This window comes from Calidris pugnax, unplaced genomic scaffold (genome assembly GCF_001431845.1).
Source record: "Calidris pugnax isolate Ruff unplaced genomic scaffold, ASM143184v1 scaffold44, whole genome shotgun sequence".
In the NCBI taxonomy this organism is placed as follows: Eukaryota; Metazoa; Chordata; class Aves; order Charadriiformes; family Scolopacidae; genus Calidris; species Calidris pugnax.
Window position 1 is genome coordinate 48,931,760 of NW_015094506.1, and position 27,448 is coordinate 48,959,207.

At 36.2% G+C, this 27,448-nt stretch overlaps 1 protein-coding gene and 1 long non-coding RNA gene across 4 annotated transcripts in view; one reads left to right on the forward strand and one right to left on the reverse strand.

Annotated features, from left to right (window-relative positions):
* Positions 1 to 27,448, reverse strand: part of PCLO (piccolo presynaptic cytomatrix protein) — a 385,413-nt gene that overhangs the window by 21,952 nt on the left and 336,013 nt on the right. The window lies entirely within an intron of this gene.
* Positions 1,345 to 26,301, forward strand: LOC106901198. 3 transcript variants are annotated; one of them, XR_001414278.1, is made up of 10 exons: positions 1,345 to 1,579; positions 8,674 to 8,792; positions 9,049 to 9,325; positions 12,590 to 12,684; positions 13,272 to 13,446; positions 16,434 to 16,514; positions 19,444 to 19,519; positions 19,859 to 19,899; positions 25,184 to 25,279; positions 25,394 to 26,301. It is a non-coding gene; the product is annotated as an uncharacterized LOC106901198 (long non-coding RNA). The 3 variants fall into 3 exon arrangements; XR_001414276.1 differs by having other exon boundaries at positions 25,184 to 26,301; XR_001414277.1 differs by lacking the exon at positions 13,272 to 13,446 and adding an exon at positions 13,488 to 13,605 and having other exon boundaries at positions 25,184 to 26,301.

The following is a 27,448-nucleotide window of genomic DNA, read 5'->3' on the forward strand; positions in this document are numbered from 1 at the left end:
GAACCACTAGAAATCACAGGAAATGGATTAAAGTCCATTTGGCTTATATTACAATATGATAAAACTATAATGGAAATAATATGAGCACTTTAAGACGAGTGAAATTACTCCCATGGATAGTAACAAGTGATAATAGAAAATTTGCCCAAAGATATAATAAAGAGGAACAAATAATTGCAGATATAATTCAGAAATATAATAAAAATCTAAATAATAAAAGTATCAGAAGGGGAAAAACTAGATTGCCAGGAAGGTTTCTATTTATTTACTTTTGTGAATCCAAAGTGAAAATAATCCTTTGAACAGAACATTTCGTACTTGGGGTGTAAACAAACATTCCCCAGCCTAAATTCAAATGCACAGACTTCTTCAAAAACATTGTAAGAACAACATACTTCCTAAGAATAGCAGCTAAAAATGCAAGCAATGAAACCAAAGTACTTGAAGATTCCATTTCTGAAAAGTCATAGTTCTGTTAGGAAACCTCCTGACCACTCAGGGAGCAGTGTGACATGAAAATAAAGATTTTTTATATAATTTCTGCCAAATTTGTAGGTCAGGCACAAGCGAAACCAGTCATATAGCATTTAAATGTAAACAAAGAACATGTTGCATTACAGGAACAACTAGGAACTTGCCCATTTACTTTGGCACTCAGCTGCTTAGGTAGTGATTTTTCATTCCTTTTAGCGGTTTGGACATAAGGTATGATAAAAGATAAAAAACAAGCCTCAAAGGTAGATGGATAATATTAGGTGCTGGTCTTTAAAAAATTTAGATTAGAAAGATACATAGAAAAACAGCTCAAGGATAAAGTGCTGACTTCAGGAGTCAATGTTGCCTACACACCTAAATAGAGGCTTAGTTTTAATAGGCACGCTAAGGATTTTAAAAGAGGTAACCAAACTGAAAAGAAATAATGATGCTTTCTGACTTAGGAATGCAAATAATAAAATATTTTGGTACTTTCCCTTTGCCACAAAGCTGTCCTATCACAGGGAATTATACACAGTGGATAGGAATTGGTGTAAGAACCACATACGACGTGTTTTCACTTCAGTTAGTTTGGAGAGCGGCTCATTGCACATTTACTGCACAGACAATACGCACTGAGCCTGCACTGTTAGTGCAGTGGAACAAGCTGTTTCATTTCACAGCTTGGCCGAGTCATTTATAGCCCATAAAAAATTACTTAACACATGGTGGCATATGTAACTCTATAAAGCTTTCTTTGAGAAGGAGGTGGAAGATGGCATTTGTATACACAAATATATCCATACACATACTCAAGCTAAGGCAATATGTTAGCACTCTTTTGTGCTATAAACCTAGTAGGCACACTATCATGGTAACTGAAGATGAAAATTTTTGGTGAGAACCTGCCTTTTCATTCCTCACACCATGCTTTCCAGATTCCCCCTCAGATTTATACTGCAGCTCTGAGACTCTTCTGTGAAATATGCTTAAAGTCTTGCTCATATCTCCCTGGAACTACACACTGGTGAGCACAGTCGTGTGTGCTGCACAGCTTGGGTACCAGAGCAGATGCTTCTGCACTGACTGTCCCTGTGGAAAACAGGTAATGCTATTATATTCATTGATTTTCTTTTGTGTACTTACATTACCTGGTACGGTAGTATCAGCCCACTGTTGAGATGCTATTTGTCTATCATTAAATAAGAGTGATTACTGAAATAATTGTTGCTAATAAGACTACTAAGAGTATGAGTAATTGCCTATGCAGTGAGATAGTAAGAGCTGTGATAATTCTAACTAAACTCATTGTGTCTAATATATTAAAGAAAGCCAAATCTTTCTTCCAGGAGCACCAAAGTGTTTTGTGACTGGCTGTAGGAGAATTTAGGAAATTTTAGCACAAAAATGAATACTGTAATTATTACTAGGATTCAACAACCTGCATAATCTGTCCAACAGAGCAATGAGGGATGATCCTTTCCATGCATCAGGATAAACAAGGAATCAGCTCAGCCAAAACTGGAAAAATCTGTTAATCCAAGTTTTGCTCAGGAGAGATGTTATGCAGAGTATTCCACAGTGTTATGCAGAATTCAGAGTTCTACAGCCCCTGGAGGATTGATGCCTGGAAGTACTGCTTACAGTGATGTGGAAATGTTTCCTGAAGTTGTAACCAGTTTGGAAAAATATCAATTTATCTTTCAGCTTCTGCCCAGAGTCTTCTGTTAAAAACATTATTTTTTTTAAAGTTTGCAACCTTCCATTAGAAATCTTTATAGTCTAAAGTACCTGCTTTTCATTGAAATACACACTTCACATTTTTCCTCTCATTCAGCATTCAGCAGTGCCATTATTCTTCATTTCATGCAATGCTGATTCCCTCAAACAGCTATAAAAGACATCCTAAAGTTGGTATTTCATTGCACTGTTGAACTGATGTGTGTGGTTAAAGTCCACAGAGACACACTTGAATAAAAAATATCACATAAAAACCTAGAACAGAAGAAAAAGTACAGGGCTAGTACCGCACTTACGTAAATACACTCATAGAGCTTTGTCATGAAGACTGAAATTATGGAAAGAAAAAAGAGAAGGGGAAAATGTGCTCCTATTTACAGTGTTCGTGAACTGAGAGGAAATCTGTTAAGTAAATGGAGTTATATAACACTTAAAAAACAACAGTGATGCTCAAAATTATGACATAAGTCCATGTTCCAAGTGGACTAAATGACTCTACAGAAGAGGTCTCAGTGTTCTGTGGGGGTGAAAATGCAAAAAAATGTTTCCGAGTTTCTGAACTTTCATGAGGAATGTGGAAGATGGTGGAAGTCCTCTTATAAAGAAAGGGAGAGCTGGGAATTATGGAATTTAGAAAAAGAGAAGGGCTTAATGTTCAGTGATGGGAAAACGTGATAGGTTGGTATCAGAGATGCAGAGGGAAAAATGTTTTACAGTGCAGGACTGAAAGTTTTACAATATGATGACCTAAAACATTTATTCAGGACCTTTAAGATTGAGGAAAAAGTCAGAGACTAGTTCCTGGAAATTTCACATGTCAGATGTTGAGACCTCTCTCTGGTATCACACAGAACAGAGATACTCAATCCCCTCTTCTGGGACCTGAGATTCTGGCCCAAATAAGGGGACTTGAGGCTATGATCAGTTGGCCTTCAGCAAATTTGTCAGCATTTACACCAGCAACTGGGAAACTTTTCTGATGAAAATTTTTCTCAAAACTTTTTGCCCTAAAAAAGGCAATTCAAAAAACACACACATATTTGTATTTAAATATGTCTGGCTGGCTGGCTGGCTTAGAAACTCCCCTATATTTTCTGAAGTTCATTGAAGCAAATACTGTCTATTTGTAGATATAAAAATCCCAACCCTTTTGTAACTCATTAAAAATCTTTTTCTGCTCCTGGGCAGTACATATGCAGTAGGACTTGTATAATTAACTGAATCTTTTCAATAATGAATACAAAAAAGTTTCTCATAGTGAACTAATGCTCTGACAGCTCCTGTAGATTTACTTTCGGGCAACTGTCTTTAAAGAGAAATGAGGCTTTTTTTTCTGTCTCCTGCCGCAGTACAGTGAGACTGCTTTGAGAATTAGTGCCTCACAGACTTTATGCACTGAGGCCAACACTCATGTTTTTATCAAGAATCTCTGAGATTTCGTACTGCACTTTTGAAGACAGCTGTTGAAATCTTGCTTGTAATTTATTTTTAAAAATTTAAGCTCTGCATATGGGAATTGAAAGTAGGGTTTTGCAAGTCCTCACAAACTGAAAGTGTTGCATAGACTCTTTGTATAATGTGGTTTAAAACTTGTCTGGTGGTTTTTGAAATGTAAAATACCTAGGCTATGGAAAAATATTATTAATTTTGTATACTCATTATAAATTTGTAATAAAGTATAGCAAACATTGTATTTGTGATCATTACCCATGAATATGATTCCACTGCCTGGAGGAATTGCACAATCTCTCTTTACAGTTTCAATCAATTTAGAACAGAAATTAAAAATATTTTTTTCAACTACAAATGAAAACAAATTTTACGAGAGCAGAACATCCACTCTCCCGGATTTGGAACTTACCAACTACAAATGAAGACAAATTTTATGAGAGCGGAACATCCACTCTCCCGGATTTGGAACTTACTCAGGAAGTGTCCTATAAAGTAAGAGAGAATACTGAATAAAAATCTGATGTATAGTTCTGATTTACATGAACTGAAGAAAGATGCCTTGTCCTGAACTGTCACCACAAAAAGAGTCTTGAAGGACATAAACAATATTTAAAAACTCTACAGCTCTGCCTCTTTAGAGAACCTAAAGAGATCTGTTATGTCTACTGAAGATCTGCTTGGAATTGGCTCAAAAATATAAAACTACACTGGCCCTTAGTTAATGAAGAATGACTTGTTGAGCTAATGCCAGGCCACGGTTGGTTACCGTGCCAGCTAACACACTCAGAATCACTAGACAAAACCGTGTGAAGAACAATAAAGTATCACATGAGACTCCTCTTTCTAGCATCAGCTTGCAGTATTACTTGTGAGCAATCTGATTTACAACAAATTGCTTCTGTATTCATGAGGAAAAATAGTCTATGTATAATTTCTTACAGAATATGTCTCTTAATTTTTCTGAACTAAATAGGTCAGAAAAAACACTGTCAGCTGTAGAAAATCTTAGAAATAAGTTTGACTGCTTAATATGTATGCTGAATATTAAAAGATTGAAGACGGAAAAATTAATAGGATCTGAGCTACATATTAGGACTTATTAGTGTTTGACATTATTTAGTGACTTGAACAGCTTTTCACTGAGTTCTAAACAAAAGTAATTAATCACTGAGAACATAAGCATAAAAGTAGAAATACTATTTAAATATGCAAATATTTAGGTTTAGATATAGATTCGCTCAGTAACAGTCAAAGTTACTATAATTCATTTCAGATTATGATCTGCCTAAAAGACTTTGAGACAACCTTTTCTGTGGTAATGAATATAATTGGATCTGAATTTGTCTTTGTCAAATTCAAAGTACAATATCTGGAGTCATCATGTAAAATTGACTTTCATTTGCTTCCCTGAAGCACTATCAAGCTGCTCATCTGATTTGGAAAACACTACCTATTGATATGCAAAGACTCTACTACTCTGCCCATTTCAATGGCCTTATTGTCTGTGGTGGTAGTGCTAATTAATATTTCTGCAAACTGATTATCATTGTGAAATGCAGGGCTGCAAGGCTGAAGAACCTGAAGACCATGTTATGTCTTTGAAGTTATTTCAGCACAATTTTACCCCCACATGTACCACATGCACAAAAGTGTCCCCTTGCATGGGGTTTCACAAGGAAAACTTTGGGGATTCATTGCTGAATGGCAAGTCTGTGAGTGCTGTTATATTCACGTTCCTCTTGGGGCTGAATCCACAAGGTGACTGTATTGTTACCATTTCCGAAGGGAGAGGCTTTATTTTCCAGTAAAATCTATACATTTTACTACCTTCAGATCTGAAATTTGAGGATACGTGTACAACATGACTCGGGTCAACACTGATTATAACTTCTTTTATCATTTTAATTCCTCCTTCCTGATACAGTTTGGCTATAGGAAAGAGTGTAGCCATTTAAATCCATGACTCGGACATCGTACTGATGTAGAGACTGAAAACTTAATCCTGAAATAGTTAGCAAGATATCTAATTATCCTGCGCAAAGCACTCAACTTCAAATTTTGCAATAAAACTCATACAATATAGTTCATCTGAAAAACAGAGACAGCCCTCTACATTAAATAGAATTAAGCCTGAGGTGCCCATAATGCCGTCAGTTAATGACCATGATTTCCATCAAAAGAATAAAAATTTCTGGTTTAGGCCCTTTGTGATACATACTCTGAACTGCTTCCATAAACTGTTTCTTTCAAAATTTTGGTTTGCTTCCCTTAGTAATAATAATACCAGTGGTAGTTAGGAAAGGACAAATCTTAAAAAGGATAGTATTATTTTCAGTTTACAAGGAACTGAGGCTTAAAGATTGTAACAAAAGCTGTCTAACATTAACCAATCCAGCAACAAAAATTATCATGTAATCCTGTCTTCTTTTTTAATTTCAAGTCATGTGGGAGAGGACACAGTGTTCTTTGTGCATGTATATTTTTGAGTGGTCTGTATCGTATGTTTGTGTTCATTACTTACATGAAATTATAAGTAATTATAAGCAGGTTTTCCAATTAGAAGGGTCAGGCAACTACAGCTACAGACAGTAATTGCAACTAAATGTATATTGGTACTCTTTATTACTTTTGTGATCTATCTCACAGAAGCACAAAGAGACAACATAATAAGGAGCTTTCAAGCTCCATGCTGAATCTTTCCCTTTCTTCATGTGACACATAAGCTGCAGCAAAGGAGCACTTTTTATCAAGAATACTTAAAGACACATAAGGCAAGTCTGCTACCCTGCTGAGCAGTGTACTTTCTGATTCTGAAAGCTGTTTGTTATGCTTTGAAAACAGGCCCTGGTAATGGCCAAATTAATTCCTCTACTGTCAAAAACAATACTTGTACCACTGGGAACTATATACACTGTTGCTGAGTCTTCCTCAATGCTTTATCCATAAACCATCATTCTACTGCTCAGACAAGGAAAAGGCAAAGGAAACTGGTTTATTTTCTGTTATTTAACAAAGATAATTTTTAAAATAATCCCTCATTTACAAAGTCTGTGATGAGATATGCCAGGTCTTGCCAGCATACGTAAGGTAGGGAAAGAAAATAATGTTATCTGTGCGCAGTTGCAGTGCGGAACTTCAAGCAATAGAACATAATTAAGTAGGATGAATTTTGCCAACTTGGTGGTTATGAAAAACACTATGGAGTGTTTAATAAACAACTGCAGCAGATTGCTGCTTTAAACTCTTCCTGGTGAGGTGTCCCTTTAAAGAAAGTAATACCTTCCTTGGCACCGATCTAGCTGCAAAGAACATCTTTACCTGTAACTAATCACTGATTCTTACTCATCTTAAAATAGCATAAACGGGCACTGGTGCTGAAAGAGCTCTCTTCATGCTCCTGCTTATTTCTTCCCACACAGTTTCCCTTACGTTATCTCCTTTAGCCATAGATGTTTTTAAAGCTGCCTAGTAAACTAGTTGGCAGAAATGATCCTGCTAACTGTCATCTCCCCCTCTCCCTGTATTGATTTTGGATTAGTCACCCAACTCGATTCAGCACACGCTTTATGCCACCATGAAAAATTAAATGAGGTTGAGGGAAGGAAAGAATGACATTTTTCATAAATAATGCTGGTTTATGACAGTGTGCTTTCTGAAGCAGTTATAGTCTGATAAGATAATTCAGAGAGGAAAGGACTGCTGGAGATCTCCAGTCCAACCCCACATTCACAGTAGGATTAATGTATTTGCAGAGGTCCAAACCAAACACATTGTTCTGGATATGGCCTCACAAATACCAGTGGAAATGTTTAATCCCTTCCTATAACCTGCTCCCTACACAGTTAACTTTTCAACATGGTATGCAAAAACAATGATCACAAAGACATTTTCCAAATTAGTATTGTTTAAAGAAAAGTTGTTGGTGTCATTGCACTAGTGACTTTCTCAGAGAAAATCTGGTTTGAAGAGTGCTTTAAACAAGTTCTGTTGAGTAGAACTGAGTGGACATCACACGTTTTGAAATGAAAGCATGTAAAAACTGATGGCTTTGTAGGAAAAGGGCATTGTCTCCCATGCCAGCACTTTCAGTATTTTTAAATTAGCTTTGGGCATCCCTTGTATGGTTTTAGTTTTACTCATTTTAAAGAAGTCTAAAGAATATTGAATCTGCTTTGTGGTCCCTGCATTATTCCCCAACTGTTTGAAAACAAGTAGTGGCACAAAAATCTCTTTTCATAGACCATCCATTTTACTGTCAACAATAAAGAAAAGCTGCCTCGGGAAAACAGCTTTAAATATAGCTGTGGTGCTATCAACAAGTTAGCACTCCTGCATGAAAGCGAGTCCAGTTGTTTATTTGAGAGTTTTGCTGCAGGAAATAGAAATCAGTAGTGCTGTAACAGGAATGCAAGCCCAGTTCTTCATCGCTTAGTTTTGCTGCAGGGAGCCGGAGAGATCAGATGCATAGATCTTTCTGACTGGCCATGTATGGTTGGGTTTTCTCTTTATATAAACGAGTTGGTTGTGATTCCCAAAGGCTTCTAATACTGGGAATGAGTGTTCATGAACTGAACTGGACCAAGCCAAATATGAGTAGTTTATATAAAGACAGCTTGGCAGTTCTCAGAAGTGAGCAGGTTTGCTTCTGTCTCTTTGGCCCAACTGTTATACTGAAATCAAAGAGGAAATGTAACAGCCTTGATCATTTCTTTCAGCTGTGTGCAAGACGTGTGATTGTGGCACAAGCTGTGAGCCCATGTTTAACAGTCCACCGGGAGCTGCTCATAGTTCAAGGATACTTCAATTCCTTGTTACCATGCCCTAAGGAAGTATAAACAATGAAACTTAGGCTTTTCCTCACTCTTGTTTTGATGGATATATGCCTGGTTTCCTTGTAGGCTGGTCACTCCCGAAACCTTTAAGGTCTGTGACCATGGTGTTGATTATGTGGATTATTTTATACCCTCTGACTACCTCCTGCATCAGTTTGTCCTTTCTTCTTCCCAGTTTCACCTTTGTTCCTCTAATGGCTCCCAGAGTTCATCTTCCACCTTCCCACCTGGGTGAAGGCAACCCTACTGGGATCTCTCTCATCCTTCCATTAACAACCAAATGTCTAAATACTGGTAAGTTTTGAACGCAAATGAAATCACTGAAGTATAAGACAGTGAACTTGTCCAAGATGTTGAGAATATTTCATGCCTGTCCCAAACCCTGATCCTGAAACTATATGGGATTGTGGTTTAAATCTGTGACTATTTTGTTATATAGCCTATTACCCAGTTGTGAGTTTTGATAAATATCAGGAATCTTGTGTAAAAAAGGAGGAAATTGTTGTGGTTTAGTCTGATTTATTTGTGTTTCCTGTTGCTTTTTTCCCAGGATTATAACTGAGTTTATAACTCTGTGTGTTCTTTTTGTGGTGAACTCCCGTGAAGCAAACAGGGAGAGAGCCGCTACCTCCAGAGAGGTACAGAATTCAGAGAAAAGCATATGTGGTCTCTTTAGACAACTCAGGGCTTCTTGCCAGGCTTGCCTCAGTTCAACAAGAGAGACTGCTATCTGCTAGTGTGTTCTGAGAGGGCGCTTCTTTCAGCAAATACAAGGCACCAACTCTTCTGGGAGACAAAACCAATTAAGAGGCAATCAGTTGCTCCAGGTACAGTGTGAATCATGTGAGTTTTCCTAGGTCTCTTCTTTCTAATGAGCTTTGTGTCAACCACTGAATCTATAGAAGAACTCTGCAGGCAGTCTATACCACCTCTACAGTGTCAGGTGGTTTTTTTTCACTCTTCCCAGTAGATTTGAAAGGTGGAGAAAAAAAAAGGGTTAGAGTGGGGCTTTGCTTAAGTAGAACTAAAAGAAAAAACTTATTTTTTCATTGCTAAATTGATCACTAATCCTTGCAGAATTCCTTTTTGTCTTGTGAGAAAAAAATAATATAAAAATCAGGCTGGTTAGCAACATTGAATTTGGAGAACAGAAAGTATTAGATTATATAAATGCAATGAAAACAGAATTAGTATTTGTAATCTAAATATGCCCAAGATTCATCCTTAATTTAGATTAAACTGCTTCAGTTTTGATCTTTAATGAAGTTAACCTGATCTCTGTTATCTTGTTATATGTTTCTGACTTCAAGATGGTTATGTTCTATTTGAGTAACATGTTGACTAAAAATTTTTTCCCTATTCCATTTTTCACCTCCTAATTAGAGCATTTTCTAACAAAAAAACCCCAAACAACCCACCAGAAAACCAACCCAAAACCAATTGACACCATCTTGTGTTTCTTGTTAGTTCAAGATAATTATGGAACTTTACACTCCAAATGGTAATTACACTTGCTGCTGAGCACAGCAGCCATTTTAGAACTGCAGACCAAATCAAATCAGCATTTTTGTCAAATAAAGTTAAATGTGCTTAAAAGTTTTTTCTAGATGCATATAGAATAACATTTTACAGTGACTGTCACCTAACGTCTGTTGGAGATAGACCCTAGTGCTAGGACTCATCTGCCCAAGTGCTGATGTCTATATCTGAGCTAGATGTCAAGTCTCCTTTTAAAGCAAAAGAAGAGCAATTACTTTTCTAGAACATGGTTTCTCTTATTTGCAAATAGATCTCTAAAATAGGTCAGATGAATTGTAACTTCAAAATGGCTATTCTTTTTCCACTGATTGCAAAAGATTTACTTAAGTGGTTGATCATTTCTTAACTCCCATGATAAAATTTCTAATTGCATTATCTACTTCAGAGATCCCAGCTGCAGAAGAATGTTTGATTAGATTTATATATATATATATAGTAGTCAAAACTGCAGGTTTTTAATTAGACAATTAACATAGAAATAAATTGAGTATAAGAACGAAATAATTTTTTTTACTATTCAGACAAATTCCTAGTCTACTTAAGCAGGTGCTGTTTGCAAAATCTAAAGGATCAGACCAGAAATCTCCTTATCTTCTATTTAAGATCCAAAAGAAATTGCCAACAACATCATTAATCGTTATATTATTGTAAATGTGTTTAAATAAAAAATACCATTAAATGAGTTGAACACATGAAAGTCAGTTTTAAAACTGAATGAGATTAATAGGATTCATTGCCTTTCTGTGTGAGACTCAGTATGAAACAGTCGGGTTTTTTTTTTTGATCCGTTGCAGTCACAAATAGTAACATTTATTTTCCAGATTATAAAAGCTCAAGAAACAAAAGTGATATTTTGACTGATGGATCAGCACAGATGAAGCACTTAATTCAGAAGAGAGGGTGTTTTTTTCTAAACATGTATGTAGGACTATTACAAGGTCATAATTTATATAAGTATTTGTATATATGTGTAAAGATATGGGCGTGAGTCAATTATTTATATTTGTGCACATATATGTATATATAAATGCACACATGTGTATGAATATATGTGCATTTGTAGAAAAGTATGCATATATATTATTGAAGTTGACGTAATCCTAGGAATCTACATATATTAAACCTACCTTGATGCAGCACAAAGTATTAGCTTGTTGCAGTAATCAACACTAAATGCTTAGACTCTACTGTAATTTAAGTTTGTGACATTATAGCTACCTAAATTAACTTCAAATTCCATTTCAGAATCTAACTGCAATAAAAACCAAAACGAAACAAAACAAAACAAACCCACCAAAACAAAAAAAAACCAACCCAAACACCACTGACATCAGTACTGAAACCAACTAAGTGAGTAGGGGAGCCCAAAAATTGCATGGTTTGGCTATTTCTCTGAGGATAAGACAGGTGATCTAAATTCCAACACTATGCTGCAACAGATTCCTGCATTTGTATAAGCAACACTCTGAAATAAAGTACTGCTTATTTAAAGTAAACACAGTACAGTGAATCAATCCAGTGAAAACCTGGGAAGTTAAGGATCATAGGCAGAGTAGGACAAAAGTGCTGCCACACTAAAGAATAAAGTAAAAGCTGCAGAGTCTGAGCTCAGAGTTGCACAGAGGACAGACTTCCCACCTTCAGGGATCATTTTCAGCACTTTAGCTGCTCAGTCAGCTAAATGCTTTAATCCTAATTTTTCTGCACTCTCCAGCATTGCTCCTGTGTTCACAGTACTTGAAAGTTTCTCATTGTGTGAACCCTTTTCTCTCACACCGATCTTAGGCTGATCAGATGCCAGTGACTTACATGGAGTACGTCCTTATCTAAACTGTTGCACAATATTAATCTACCCCACTACATCTATTAGACTTTGTATGTCACTTACGTATATCATGACCATGTGCACTTCTATACTTTATATTGTAGTATAGCAACATGTCCTATATAACACAATTAAATACATTAAAGTACTTTATTGCACAACTTACTGCAGAATGCAAAGGTCTTTATGGGGAATTCTGACTTTCAATGGCAAAACTCACTAACTAACTCACTGGAGGCATTCTTTGCTATTATAAGCATGATTTGAATTCTGAAAGCTTTATGAAATAATAAGTTTAATATAATTTTATGAATGAATATATATAGAGAGAAATTAATTTACTTAATTCTGTTCATTTAGTAAGTGAAAAAGAGAATTTAAAAAAACAAACAAACAAAAGAATCCTGATCATCTTCAACAAAACTCAACAATATCTCTTTCATTAAGAGCATTGAATGTATGTTTTGAGATGAATATATAAAAAACTACCACGTCCTTATAGATCAATTCAGTTCATGTAAAATGAGCAACGTAGGATGAGAAAAAAAATATAAGGAAAAGGTTAAATGGGAAGAACAAAATGTTGTGGGATGTTCTTGTGAATATTTATTTCCTGCTCAAAAAGACAAGAAAGCCTTTTTTTTAGAGACTTTCCCTCAGTGCAGTGCGGTAGAAAGAGATGAAATGTTCATCATGGTTCACATCTATCTTGTCTGATTTCTTGTAGGATATGGCAGCTGACACATTTATCTCGTTTTGCGTGACAGGCACAAAGGGGTCTTCTCACCAAACTGATCACGGGATGACAATATGGAAAAAGAGGTGTGTATATTTTTATTTTTGTTCATATATAGCATTTTTAAAGATCAGTAGAAAACTAGGTTGTGTGTCAAAACTTAAAACTGTGTTTAAATGTATCTGCTTCAGTATCTGTTACTGTGTCTACATGGCACTAATCTGGAGCAATATGAACAAATCAGTAGATAAAAGCAGTTGGTTCTGAGGTGCCTACATCATATAAGGTTGAGAGCTTTAACTTGAAATTGGAATTACTCTGGTCTGTGATACAAATGCTGCTTTTCTGCATGTGGTCCAGTTCTGTCTAAAGGAACCCATCATTGGTCATGATTTATTTCAAAGCTGTGTTACTGCTCTGAATCATAACAATAAGCTAGATGCAGCCTGCATGAACATAGTGATGTCAGAGACACTCTTTTCAGAAGTAATGTAAAGCAGGGAAGCAGTTGCTTTTAGACTGTAGGTCTCTGTCACTGTTGAATTTGCTATCACAATCATGCTCAGCTTGCTTAGTGAAGTGTTTTGTGCGATCTCTGAGATTATTTTTTTTCAGTATAATTTTGCTTGGAGAATTTTTTATCCCTGCATTTTTTCCCATATCTTGTGCCTAGGTTATTTTTGTAGATCTTTGCCTGCCTACAAAGAGGTTAGATTTGATGCAAGGTAGACTGGACAGTTATGGATTTTGATCTTCTATGAACTTCTGAGCTGCTACAATTTTTATGAGACTCCACAAGATTGGTTGTCTACTGAGGGTTTCACAGTCATACTGAATTCATGCTAAAGGTAAAAATATTCATCCAAAATCAATATTAATTTGTCTACAGGTGGATAAATAGATGAGTGCTTCTAAGAACACCAGGTACACAGTGCCTCTATGAAAATTTCCAAGAGAATAGCAGAGGGACAGACCATCAGCAGTTTCTCCTCCTAATGCCATTTTGGGTGGGTGCCAATAACACCTTAGTGACGCATGCCTGAGCTTTATGTTATTGCAATGAGTTGAATGTAATTTCAAATATTCATTTGATATTGCAAAGATAATAGTTAAGACAGACCGATGTGAGGACAGAATTCTCAGTGTGCACTATCTACATCTCCAGATAGAAGCATTTTCTTTGGGTGCTAACTCCATTGTCTTAATAAAATGATGCAGAAACCTTGAAGTTCCTCTACTAACCATCAGAAGTAACTTGGTACCATCAGAAAAGTTATTTACACAAGGCTTCACAACCAGTATTTGCAAAGCGTTTCAGGCAATTGAGAATGTACTGGAACCCTCATTTTGTCATGGGAAACTACATTATAAAGATCAGGTTATATATTCCAATGGCTCATTAAGAAATTAGGTAAGAAAGTTGTCCATTTTTTGCATACCTTCCTAAGATTTTATTACATATATTTTTAATTTAAAATTGTAATCTTCTGGAAAATCTGTTTTGAGAAGTTTGTTGACTTTATTTATTATGAAAAAAAATCTGTTATTGTGTAATTGGGCTTATTCAGGTAAGAATGTAGATAAACTGACAAAATGAATCAAAAAAGATCTGACTTCTTTTATTTAATTTATAATAATAACAGACATAGTATCCCTAAGAAAGATTTTTTTTGTGAAAATTATAGCAAAAATCAGAATAATTCTTTCTTTTGGTCAATGCTTTAAATATACGTCTGTATATTCAGTTAATCCCAGAGAGGGCCAAGGAAGAAAGAATGTGTTTGGACTGTTTGTGTGTGTGTCCTTTCTCCCAAGATTTGCATCATTTCATATTATATCAATTTTTCAAGCTGTCTTCAATTTAGAATCTTTAGCTAGTGGCAGAAAATTTTACTTGAAACAAATTACTCAGCTTTGTTTGGCAGGAAAACTGCAATATTTAATTTTGGAATTTGATTCAGAACAAGTAACCTGAGGGCAGTAGATGCTGCCAATAAAGAGGGAACTGATTTGTCATATTATACTTGGATGCATCTGTGATTTCAGTGCAGTCCTTCCCTCACAATGTGACAAGGCACACATCCAAAATGATGAGACATTTATGAGGAGGCTACAGCCTCTTTACCTTTCCTCCTTCTTAATAAATATGTACCTGTATACAACCAGTTTGATTCAACAAGCCAATTTTAAGAGGCTGGGCAAAACTCCATGACGTACAGTGACATATTAGTTACTGGGTTTTGTTGAGAGAATGGCAAAAGTTATGTTAGGAAACCTGGCTTTGGCTCACTCATTTTGGTTGATTTTCTGTTTTCTGATGGAAAGCAATATGCTTTCACATTGTTTCCACTGCTGAAGGTAAACTGGAAAAATCTATTTCTCATGTTGTAGGATTCTTGCAAGTATTCCCAATAAAAACAGAACACTAGTCCTTATTTTATAAAATTCCAGAAAAGTATACTCAAGTCATTTTCTGAAGGCAAGCTGAGGCTCTTCAATGTCTCATTCTCTTTGTACAATTCTGTAACTCTGAAGTAGCCCTTTTAGTCAATGGAACAACACCTGGGTAAGGTGCTGTTGATAAGGAGAGGTGAAGAGCAGCTCCTAGGCTCTGCTTCCCAAAGTCTGTTTTCCTTTTGATGTGAAAGCTGGTTTTGTGCACAACGTGTTCACCAGCAAGAAAAAAATATATTTGTCTTGTTAACTTTCTTTCATTTTCTTTCTAATACTGCTCAGATTCCTTTCTTTGGAAACGCCATCTCTCGTGTAGAAAAAACCTATGGTTATACTGTATAGTTTCCAAATTATGTAGTATAATTTTGTAGGAATTTTGGTAATTTTGCTTTGTAAAAATGTTTGAAAAGACAGCATTGAGTATGAGGGAAGATAGTGTGGATACTGTGTAGGCTTTACTTCTTCAAATATGGAAAATAGTGTGAAAAATGTTTCTGTATAAAGTCAGAGACTTTCCATACAGCTTTAAAACATAAAGAAAGTACCAAATAGCCTTAAAACCAAAATATAAATGAGTCAACATGTCTATGTTTGTTACTCTCTCAAATGTCCAGAGGCAAGAAGGAAAGCCTCCCTTTTTTCTCCTTTACTTGCCAAGTAAGAATACTCTTAAGATGATCAGACTCGTGAGAAGGGCATCGTTTATAAAAAAAGTCAAATAATTGATCAGTGAGAACCCAGTTCCTTGAAAAATGTAACATAGTATTCCAAGAATATGTCTCTAAAAAGCAAAACACTCAGCCCAGTGCAGCCAAGGCAATCAGGAGGCTAGTGAATAAATGCTATAGATATTAGATGAGCAGCAGGAGGAAACAGTAAGAATCCACAGCATACCCAGCAGGCATTGATGCCAGTTACATATGGGGCTTTTTCACAAATTGACTAATTATCGTAGGCAGTATGTTACCAGACTTTTGAAAAATATGTGAACTTCTAGGTACTACAGCAGCGTGAAACATGAAGGCAGCTGTATGTATCAGATGTTTGACCCAGCTGATCTCCAGAAGCTTTGTGCATTTTTCCAAGGCATGGAAATTCAGTCATGTTATGTTATTATCACATCACAGGCAGTCAGAGTGCAAAGTCAATGTGGCAGACAAAAAACCAAAGAAAGCTTAAAAAAGAAAGTATAACAAAAATAAAGCACACCAATGTGTGTTTCAGAAAAGAAAGACCTATGCAATGATAGCATTAACACACATGCAAACCCGGAGACCATTTGGTAGAACTATTCTCATCTGATATCAGTCATCTAAAATTTAAATATGCAAGCAAAAATAAATGTTTAAAAATCTCATTATAACCTTTTTGTTCTAAACAGATAATGGGAAAGGACTGACACTCCCGGAAGCTGACTCTGCAGGGAACCCTGAATACTCTCTTGTCTGCGGAAGCAAATCAGGTTTATGCCTATATACATGTGGATCTGGGTCCTTTAAGATGTCCTATTGAAACTAAGTATCTGGTCAGGAATGGCAGATGTGACAAAGATACCCCTGACTTTCTGGAGCAACAACCAGCTTGAGGCAGAAAAATACTTTAGGGCATTTAAAACATCAGGATACACCTATGTTTAAAGCCCCTGAATCCCTTCCTAGATAAAGGTACATAAACTGCATCCTACTCTACATACACAGTATGTTACTTTCTGCCACTAGATTTGGCTAGTATTCTGTCCATTTGATTCCCTTCCAGCCATAGCCCAGCAGTTTCAGAATAAATAATGCACAAAAAGGAAGAGCAACATATAGTACCCTAAAGTAATTGCAAATGCCTGCACAGGACAAACTGTTAGGAATTCTTTAAGAGAAATACACACTCTGAAGCCTTTGCTTAACAGACAAAACATTATTCACATGCTGCTGCAAGAGCTAACGCATTTCATTAATGCTACAAGCCTGTAAGACTACTACCATAGGATGAAATAACGAACATGGAGCATTATCAAAATCACATTAATCTGAAAATAAACTGGGGACAAAGCGCAAGGTTCTAATTACAGATATGAAAGCAGACTCTTTACCATGAGAATCAGATATATCTAGGCAATTTCATCATGGGAAAGAATTATATTCATTCTAATACACCGATTTTCAAAAACGTCTGTCTTCAAACACAACTTACAGTCCAATAATTCTAAGTAGTTTCACATGCTAACATAAATATCAGCTGAAGTTTAATTTTAGCTTGCCATGTGATCCCACCTGGAAATGCTCTAGATTCATCTGCATTTAAACAGCATTCCAAGATAATTGTTTGAACAGCAATCTAAAAAAAGGGTTTATACTAAAAGATCATGTGAGGGTAAATAAAAAAAATCTCCTTTCTGAATCCCCAGCATAACAGTTTAATTTTGAAGTTATAAATTATCTAGAAAAATAAATAAATAATAACTAATCTTCTAAACCACACATATATAATACAATACCAGCTCCTTTTACATGAGTTACAAACATTAAGGAGCTACAAAGGACTATTAAGCCAACAGGCTATGATATTCTTTTTTTTTTTTTTTTTTTTACTTTTCAGTATAAAAAAAAATTAACAAAGAAAAATATTCTATACTTCATGCAGAAGTATTACATTTGTATTTTATAGCACAGGACCATTACAGAACTGCTGTCACCTGATAAAATTTTTTTTTTTTTTTTTTTTTGACATTTCATATAAATACAACAAAAGCGGTGCTCTAATACAGAACTGTTTGGTAGGAACAGCTGTGTTATCATTTGTAGGCAAGCTTAGAAAAATCTATTTATAAGAAGTGCTTGATAAAATGTGCTATGTTTTGAGGGGAAGAGCTTAGGCTTTGGATTCTTATTTCTCTCCCTGAATAGTAATTTCAGAAAGCAAGATGAGGCTAGAAGTTAGGAAAAACAATTTAGCGTCAAGGATAATCAAGCAGTAGAACAGACTGTCTAATGAAACTGTAAAGTCTCTATCACCACTAAGAAATCTTTGTTGCAGGTTAGCAAAAACCTTTTAGGAACAATATTGTGTTCTGAAGCAATGGAATGACCTCTTGAGGTCCCCTCAACCCTATTCCTGCTTCATAATAGCTCATACATATGAAAGTACTGAATATTACGGACCTTAAAACAGATCTATTTTACTTACTTTTTTCCTGAAGTAGGCACAAAATTCCAGGTCCTAATCACACTGCTAAATTAGGAGATCACATGAGTTATCCAGAAAGATGACATTTAAAAAACCCTACTCAGTATCTCCTAGCTTCATTTTCATCACAGAGGGGAATTTATTTAGGATTTACCAATTCATTTTCTATCATATTAATACTTCAACCTGACTTTTGCTGATTCTAAATGGACACTGATCATGAAAAGTGACTCTATTTCAAAGATGTTTTAAATTACTCACTAGGTGAAGTAGCCCTTCTTCAGATTTACACCGGCAAGGCTCAGGTCCAGTAATCATATACTCCAGTATCTTCACCTTTACTCCATTTCTGGTGAGGAGATCCCCCTGTTTGTTTTCCCGTGTTGAAGGTCTTCATTATTAAATGGTATTTGTACTGAATGTGCCAGCTAGTATTAAATTATATTTCCTTCATAACCTTATCTTTAGAAAAGACATAAATTACAGACTTCTATCAAAATGATTTTTTTTTTTTTTTTCCAGAAGTGAAACTGTGTAGCTTTGTCAGATTTTTAAGGGAATTACTAGCAATCTGATTCCCAGTCCCAGCCCAAACCCTCTGATCCCATTATGTCTCCAATGAGTCACTGGAAGAAACCTCCTGAAAGACTTAAGCAGCTTCATGTTACTGAAGATGTGTTTAAGAGCTAGGCAAAAAAAAGTGATTAAGAATATTAGGCAAGAAAATTATCTTGCCAGCTGATTATTGAAGCATCATATCATAGGGTGATATTTTGGTTTCAAGGTGAAATATATATCCTTTCAGGCTTTCCTGTTTTTCTTTTTGCTTGCTTGTCTTCTTAGTATTTGTTAATTTTCTCACGGGAAAAAATGGGGTTTTTTTTAATGAAAGCTTAAAAAAAAAATCAAGTTTTTTACACTCTTCTTGCCACATGAGTTAATGGCAAACAGCCTTCCAGTCCCATTTCATACAAGTTGGGCACAAGCTGCTGGCCAGCCGTTAATCACAGTCAGGCTCTCTGGATTGTTTACTTCTCCTTAATGACAATTTATAATAATGATTCAGGAACAGGATGATTTGTAGCTATGTAAAGCAATGTTGTTTGTGATGTGGATACAAGAATACAGAAAATTATTTTGTCCTTTTTTCCGCTATGATTCTATCTCTGGCTGAAGTCTTTATTCTTATTTAAATTCTTTCTGCTTCTTCTTAGGAAAAGCAGCTGGATTATACTGGCAAATACCTCAGGAAGGAAGAACTAATTGCTCCTATCATTACTGGAGAGCCAGGTGGGCAAAGTAGAGTACTGAGCCAATCAGGGATAGAAAAAAAAGAAATGTTTCCCAGAATAAGGGAGGAAGCTTATAATTCTTAGCTTTACAATACTGCTGCTCTTTGTCTTGAATCATTTCTTCAAATTAGTGTGGTATTTAGGTATTGTTAGTATAGCAATTTGTAGCTTGAGGGAGCATGTGTAAAATATTATAGGTAGCTTTAAAAAAAAAAAAAAAAAAAGAGAGGATAAGGACTACTGTCAGTGCACAAGCCTGATTCATTACTTGAGGATCCCTTAAGATAGAAAACATATCTGATCTTCTCAATTTTTGAAATTAAAATTTGCATTCCAGATACGAAGAAGGTGTCATATGAGGGGATCAACATGCGACAGGTTAGCTGCAAATGTTTTTGTTACTTATTTTCTATTCCCTTGTGTCTCTTTTCTCCTCTGTACTGAAGCAAGTACTCATACAAGAAATCACTCTTGCTGGTATTTTCTGCTTTAAATTTTGTTGGCATTGATTAATCTTACGCTGTCAAGAGTAATAAACAGTAGACCTTTGGTAGAACCTAATGGCAGAAAGCAAGGTTGTGATTTTATATTAAAGACAGTTTAAACAATGCCAGGTTGAATTTTAGCCTTTTTATTTATAGAGATAGTAGAGAAGTCTGGCAATACCTTATTCTTTCATTTAGCTCTTTTCCTGGGCAAGGATCACATTTTACTCAGTAGCATTTTATTTCACAAACTGAACTCATCTGCATGTAAATCAGAATGGCAATAAGACTAAAAGCAGATATTACAGCCGCTTAAAATGTGTTTTAAAAAAGAGATCACCTGGCTTATATTGCTCTTGAGGACAGACATTGAGAGTGTGCAGCAATTTCTTCTGCTACGTATTACTGGACATGAACTCAAAACCAAAAAATGCAATTCAACCACTGTTCAAATCAGTGTTGGTTACCTTGCTGATTGGCTGGAGTTCTCTTTAAATCCATGGGTCAACATCTATTACAATCAAGTCAACAGGCTCATACTTAGTCAGGACAAGATTCTATTGATTCAAGAAAAACCCTTGAAAGTCCAGACTGTTTTTTCAGGTTCTGTGATGTTTAGTATATGTTGGGATTAAGTGTTCAAAACTCCTGAGATATTTGAATTATCGGGAAAGCAACAAACAGGAAAAAGATAGTATTTGACATGTGCTCAAGAACAAAATAGATGGTGCTCTCTGTGGTTTTGAGATACCAGTCTAAAAAGGCCTTGAAAAGAACTGGATTGAGCCTTGGTGCAGAAATATGGAACTATTCCAAAATAATGTAACTTCTCTGCTATTGTGAAAGTGACTGGTTCTGACTTGGTCATTTATTGCTGATCCATTTATTGCTAGTGTGTTATGAGTCAGGGATTATGTTGTAGGAGTTAGGAATTTTGTCTCCAGAAGATGAAGTTGAGTTTAACTAAACTTAAGAAAAAAAAATATATTTTACTGTATGATTTGTAGGTTAATTGGAGGTTACTTGGAGGTGATTCTTCTGCTTTACTCTGCTGTGGTGAGACCTCACCTGGAGTATTGTGTGCAGGCCTGGAGCACTCAATATAGGAAAGATGTGGACTTGATGGAGCAGGTCCAGAGGAGGGCCACAAGGATGATCAGGGGTTGGAGCACCTCTGCTACGAGGACAGGCTGAGGGAACTGAGGTTGTTCAGCCTGAAGAGGAGGAGGCTCCGGGGAGACCTAATAGCAGCCTTCTAGTACCTGAAGAGGACCTACAAGAAGGCTGGGGAGAGCCTGTTTACAAAGGTCTGCAGTGACAGGACGAAGGGAAATGGCTTTAAGCTGGAGGGGAGCAGATTTACATTGGAGAGTAGGGGAAAGTTCTTGACTGTGAGGGTGGTGGAACACTGGAACGGGTTGCCCAGGGAGGTGGTTGAGGCCCCATCCTTGGAGATATTCAAGGTGAGGCTTGACGAAGCCTGGGCAACCTGGTCTGGTTGGGGGTGTCCCTGCTGACTTGGGGGAGGTCGGACTAGATGACCTTTGGAGGTCCCTTCCGGCCTGGACAATTCTATGATTCTATTCTATGATTCTACTCCTGCTAGTAACCTTGGGCAAGTGGATTCACAATTCCTCTGTCTATTCAGTTACTTCATAACATAAACATAAAAGTGAGCAGTTGTATAATGTATAATGATACTTCCAATTTTCCTTGGAGATAACAGTTCTCAGACTCTTACTACCCATTACTATACATGTGGCATTCTGATGTTGCTTCAGTAAGTGAAGCTCAATATGAAGGTAAGGAACTGGAAAAAGGAGAAATTTTCCTCACATAAAGTCACTGACTGCATCTATTTAAACCAAAACACTGGCGAGTGAGATGTGTGAAGGTCCTAATCAAAGCTACAGAAGAAACCACTGTTGAAGGATAAAAGTGTTTCTGCTTCTATATCTGCAAAACACCTTTGTCTAAGTGGGCAACTGTTCCAGGAATACCACTCACATAGTACAGGAGTATTTGCAGCTTGTGTATTGAACCGTTCAATAATTATTGTCACTTCTTTCATGCCACAGAACCATAGAAAAAATTGGGTTGAAAGCAGCCTTTAAAGATCATCTAGCCCAACTGCTCCATCATGGGCAGGGACATCTTTCACTCGATCAGGCTGCTCAAAGCTCCATCCAACCTGGCTTTGAACTTTTTCAGGGATGAGGCATGCACAACTTCTCTGAGAAACCTGTTCCAGTGTCCCACAATCCTCATTGTAAAACATTTCTTCCTGATGTCCAATCTAAATCTACTCTCAGTTTAAAACTGTTGCTCCTTGTCCTGTCACTACAGACTCTGGTAAAAAGTCTCTGTCTTTCTTATAAGCCCCCTTTATTTATTTATATATTGTAAGGCCATAATAAGGTCTCACTGTAGCCTTCTCTTCTCCAGGCTGAACAACCCCAACCCTCTCAGCCTTTGTTTACAAGAGAGGTACTCCATCTCTGTGGTCCTCCCTCTGGACTCTCTCCAACAAGTCCATGTCTTTCATGTGCTGAGGGCTCCAGAGGCGGATGCAGAACTCCAGATGAGGTCACCAGGGTGGAGTAGAGGGACAGAATCACCTCCCTTGTACTTCTGGCCATGCTTCTTGTGATGCAGCCCAGGATGCGGATGCAGAACTCCAGATGAGGTCACCAGGGTGGAGTAGAGGGACAGAATCACCTCCCTTGTACTTCTGGCCATGCTTCTTGTGATGCAGCCCAGGATACAGTTGGCTTTCTGGGCTGCAAGTGCACATTGCTGGCTCATGTCCAAATTCCCATCCACCAGTACCCCCAAGTTCTTCTCTGCAGGGCTGCTTTCAATCAAGTCATCAACCATTTTGAGTATCAGTAACAAATATGAGTTCTGTCTAAACTCACTCATTTTGCAGGTTGTGTTTTATTATTCTATAGCTGAACCTTCTGGAAGAAGTAATCTACTATAATTTTTTCTGATTACTGACTGAGCAAAAGAGGCAGTTGACTTAATCATTAGAAATAAACTGTTAGAGATTAGTAGAGAATTTCCTTTATACCAAAGGAAATTAAGGGTAGAATGTCTAGAGTATTTGCACTCATCATATAGTCCATGAGGAGACCTAGATAGCTGCAGGGGCAAATTCCAGGACATAAACTAGATGCTGACATACTTTATAGCACTGGCCTAAAGTCGTGGTGTACCAACCAGTACTCACAGAAAGTGAGGATGTAGTCTCAAAATACAGTGCTGCTGGGCTCTGGAGGCACACCAGGAATGATTTGCTGCCTGTAACTGGCTGCTATCAGGATAATAACTGGTATTTGTCTATTTTACAGCAAGGCTGACTTTTTATCCTGTAGCCCCATAGTATGCAAGAGCTGACAATGTGGTAGAGGGGGACCTTCACCTCTCTCCTTCTGAGACGGACATCCTCCAGCATGAGCCTCACAACACTTCCCCAAAGTGGGAATTCCACTAATTTTGCCATCAAACCACAAGAAAATCTGCTTCCTTCCATGAATTCATGCAAACCCCAAATCCCTGTTTTCCAAACTCATAACATCTGTCTTAGTCTTTTTATCACATATTTTGCGTTTTCATTCTTAAATTACAGTGCTTCTCTGTTAAATATCAGAGAACTTTTAAAATAAGCAAGTAGATGTTTTATCATCTGGTTTCCCTTATGCACCTTTGTGCAGGAAGTGTCTATAAATGTTGTAATGTTTGCTTCCTTTCTAATTCTTTTTTTTATGTTTAAGAACAGTTAAAGAGAAAAATACTTGTGAGGGAAAAACAGCTAAATAAGTCCTTCTGGTATTCATGTCAGATGACCTAAATTGAAGTTATGTTTCACAGAAGTTACCTACTAATAGGTACAAAGATATAAATTGGACTTGATTATGAAAAGAAGCGAAGTGTCAGATGATCCTAAAGTTACATAAATCTAATATTTACTTGATCTCTGTCCTACATTGCTACCAGTCTCAGTGTTTTCATTCCAAGTCACCAGTGCTCATGCAAGGGCAATAAAATTCACCTTAATTTTAATCTGGCAAGAAGTTAAATTCTAATTATAACCTCCTTCATGAATATTAAGCATCATATTTTAATCTGATCTCTCAGTCCTCTTGTTTTGTGAAATAATACAGTTAACTTCAAGAAAATTTCTTATCTGCAGTAAAACCCATATTTTCAGGCTGGCCTACCAAGACATCAAAGTACAGATTTGTGCATAGGCCAAAGCATTTGCAAATCTCAGTAACTGTATTGTGATTCTTCATCTGCCGTTTTTCTCCTCTTACTTATAACTTTCTGATCGAAAGTCTAAAAGTAAGACAATTTCTCCCTGAACAGATTAATGAGGACTAATATTATAGTACTGATATTTCAACCACTGTAGTTAAAAAAATAGAAATGCTATTTTTTTTAAGTGTGGAAGTGCAGCAAGCTGATTTAAGAAACATCTAAAGCCCTTAGTCTTTTCTCAGTGATACCACAGTGACTCCTTTGTCTTAAACAGAGTTACTTTAGCCTAACTAAAAAGCAAATGAAAAGAGTATGAATCTTTTACTGAATTTTAATTACTTCGAAGAACATGGCGATGCTTATATGTGCCTGTGCTGTCAGTTTATTTCATGCCTTGTTTTACTTGAGAGAGCTAATTCACATATGACTCCTGGGCATCCCTTCAAGACAAAACGCGACACAGTTTGCAAGATAATTTGCTCCGGGGTCTATTCTGTGCAGATATGATGAATGAAAATTTTGCCAGAACTATTCAGAAAGCAATAAGGGAAAATTTACAAGTCAAATGATTTCCAGTCACCCACTCACAAAGGTCATGCACCTTTGCTCCAAAACATTATTAGAATGACCTGCTAGCCTGTTTTAAGGTTTGTGATTCAACCATTTTTCTCATAAATAAATATTAAACTGTCTTAAGTAGTGAAATCCAATGTTATGTGATGAAACTGTTAAAACCAAATTTTTTAGTTTTAATCCAGGTTGATGAATCAAAAAGCTCAAAAATTGAGGAAAAAACCTATTCTGAATAGATAAAATAAAAGTCAGAGTATTGCAAAATTTGCCTGCTAAAGCATGATGTTATTTCAGAGCTTTTTTGTTTGATGCTGGTTTTTTTTTTTAAATCTGTAACTCAGGAAAATACACAGCATCCAAAAAAGGAAAACCCTGTAAGAGTTTGTTAAAGTAAACAATGACTGCGTATGAATAGTATATCGTCTTGCAGAAGTTCAGTAAGTATGTGTGCGTCATCAGATTTTGACAGAGTAAGTATTTGTTTCTTCTGCTTGCGTGTAGAAATACATCTGTAGAGGCTTTACTAGAATATTCTGCAATTTTCTGTCCAGGTTCAGTCGTTATACAGGCCGAGAGATTCTTACTTACAGGACTTCATTTTACTGCACTCAGAAGTTGAAGCTCAAACGACCACTGGAAATGGCAGAAAGTGAGCCATGGCAGAACCGTGTAGAGAAGTTTTCGGTACTCAGGACATGGACTGGATGGGAATATTTTTTTTTTTTTTTAAGTAAAAAACCCACTCTCTTAGGACAGAGTGATGGCGGGAAGCCACTCTGTTCCTATAAAAAGTTTAGAGTTTTATGACTGAAAATCCTGACAATGAGGCCAAGCACAGAGGATGACAGAAGCACTGTGATATTCATTCATTTCAAAAAATACTGAATGAGTGAAGCTGGGCCATGCTTACCAACATAACCGTCCTTCCAAAAGACACTTTGAGATCTTGGTACATCTCAAACAGAGATGTCAATGTCTGTAATCCTAGCAGAATGATATTTCGCATATCTATAGCATCTTCAAAATGAGAAGATCCAAATTTCCTTATAGTAAACTATTTCATCTAAAATTTTATTTTTACACATATATAAATATGTGTGTGTATATATATCTTCTACCAGAAATAATGACAGTTTGGGATTGTCTAGTAGATTTCCACTTTTGAAATAATATGGGGAAAATAATTTTCCTCATATATTTCTTAATTGGATAAATAGGTGGTAGGTGAAAAATACCATCTGGGATCTATTGGCTGAGAAGTTTCATAGGGCAGATAAACCAATCATGATCTACGACTGGATCAAGTTATTAATCATGTGCTTTTAATTGTTAGTTTCAATCCTTACATGGAATGCAATTGGTTTTTTGTCTATAATATCTGTTATATTCCATAGCATTTCATAAGAGATCTTTAAACAAAAGATATTGCACTTTCTGAAACTAATAGAGAAATTGGTTTGCATAACTCAATGAAATCACAATATGTATCATAAGATTTACTGAAGTTTAAGAAGATGAAGTATTTCATCTGCTCAGGGAAAAATGTCCAGTGTAAGATAGCATGCAACAATGCATATCATAAAAATAACTGTAATACAGCGTCCAAGAACATGTCTGAATTATTTTATATTATTAAGTAGTATGAAAATACAGAATATGACAAGATGGTATGTTCAGAGAAACAAAGATTATCATAGCAATACTCACAGTTATTTATATTGACTATTTGGTTGTGTCAGCAAAGTAAATAGTACTGTTTTCCAATATTTACTTATAACTTAACTGATACAACTTAATAGCACAAAAACTATTCCCAAGAAAACATTAGCACATTTCTCAAGTGGAGAAACAATTACAAAAGGTGCATATTTTTTTCCCTGGTGGTTCCACTTATGTACATGACTAATTTTGGTGTCATACCCTGTGAGCTGAATCCAAACCCTGGTGCTACAGTTTGATTGCACTGCCTAGAAACCAGTTTTCATTGCCATTTGAGAATCCTAACTTGGTTTATCTCCAGCTACTATTCTTAAAGATCTTGCTTCTGTAAGTCTCCTGCCATATTTGCCAGGCCTGTGTGAATGACATAGATGACTAAAACATTTCAAGTAGCAGTAGATCCACATGTTTAAGCAATTGAATTTATTCTGCATGGTTTTAAAGAGAGTAATCCACAGGCTATTATTCACAGAAGTTATCCATCAAGAAGATTTGAAAATGTAAAAATAGTACTAGTATTAAAAGTTTTTAAGTATAACACTAAATCCTTATTTGCAAATGAGAATACAAATGTCAACTATGGGAGCTCTCTACAGATTAATGAAAAATGGGAATGAGTATTCACTTCCAGTTAATTGGAGAGCACATCTGGTCCACAACACAGGTAAGTGCACTACAGAAATGTTACCATTTGATCTTTAAGATTTTCATTCAATTTTGTTCATCTATGAAAAGAATACCACAATAATTCAATAATACTGAAGTTATTATCAGTTAATGTTGAGTTATGAATTATGAATTACTTCCCTGCAAGATAATTATATTTACATGCTGAAACTGAAATGCTCTTGAGTCGTTTTCCAACTTTTGGTTTAATTTATCATTTG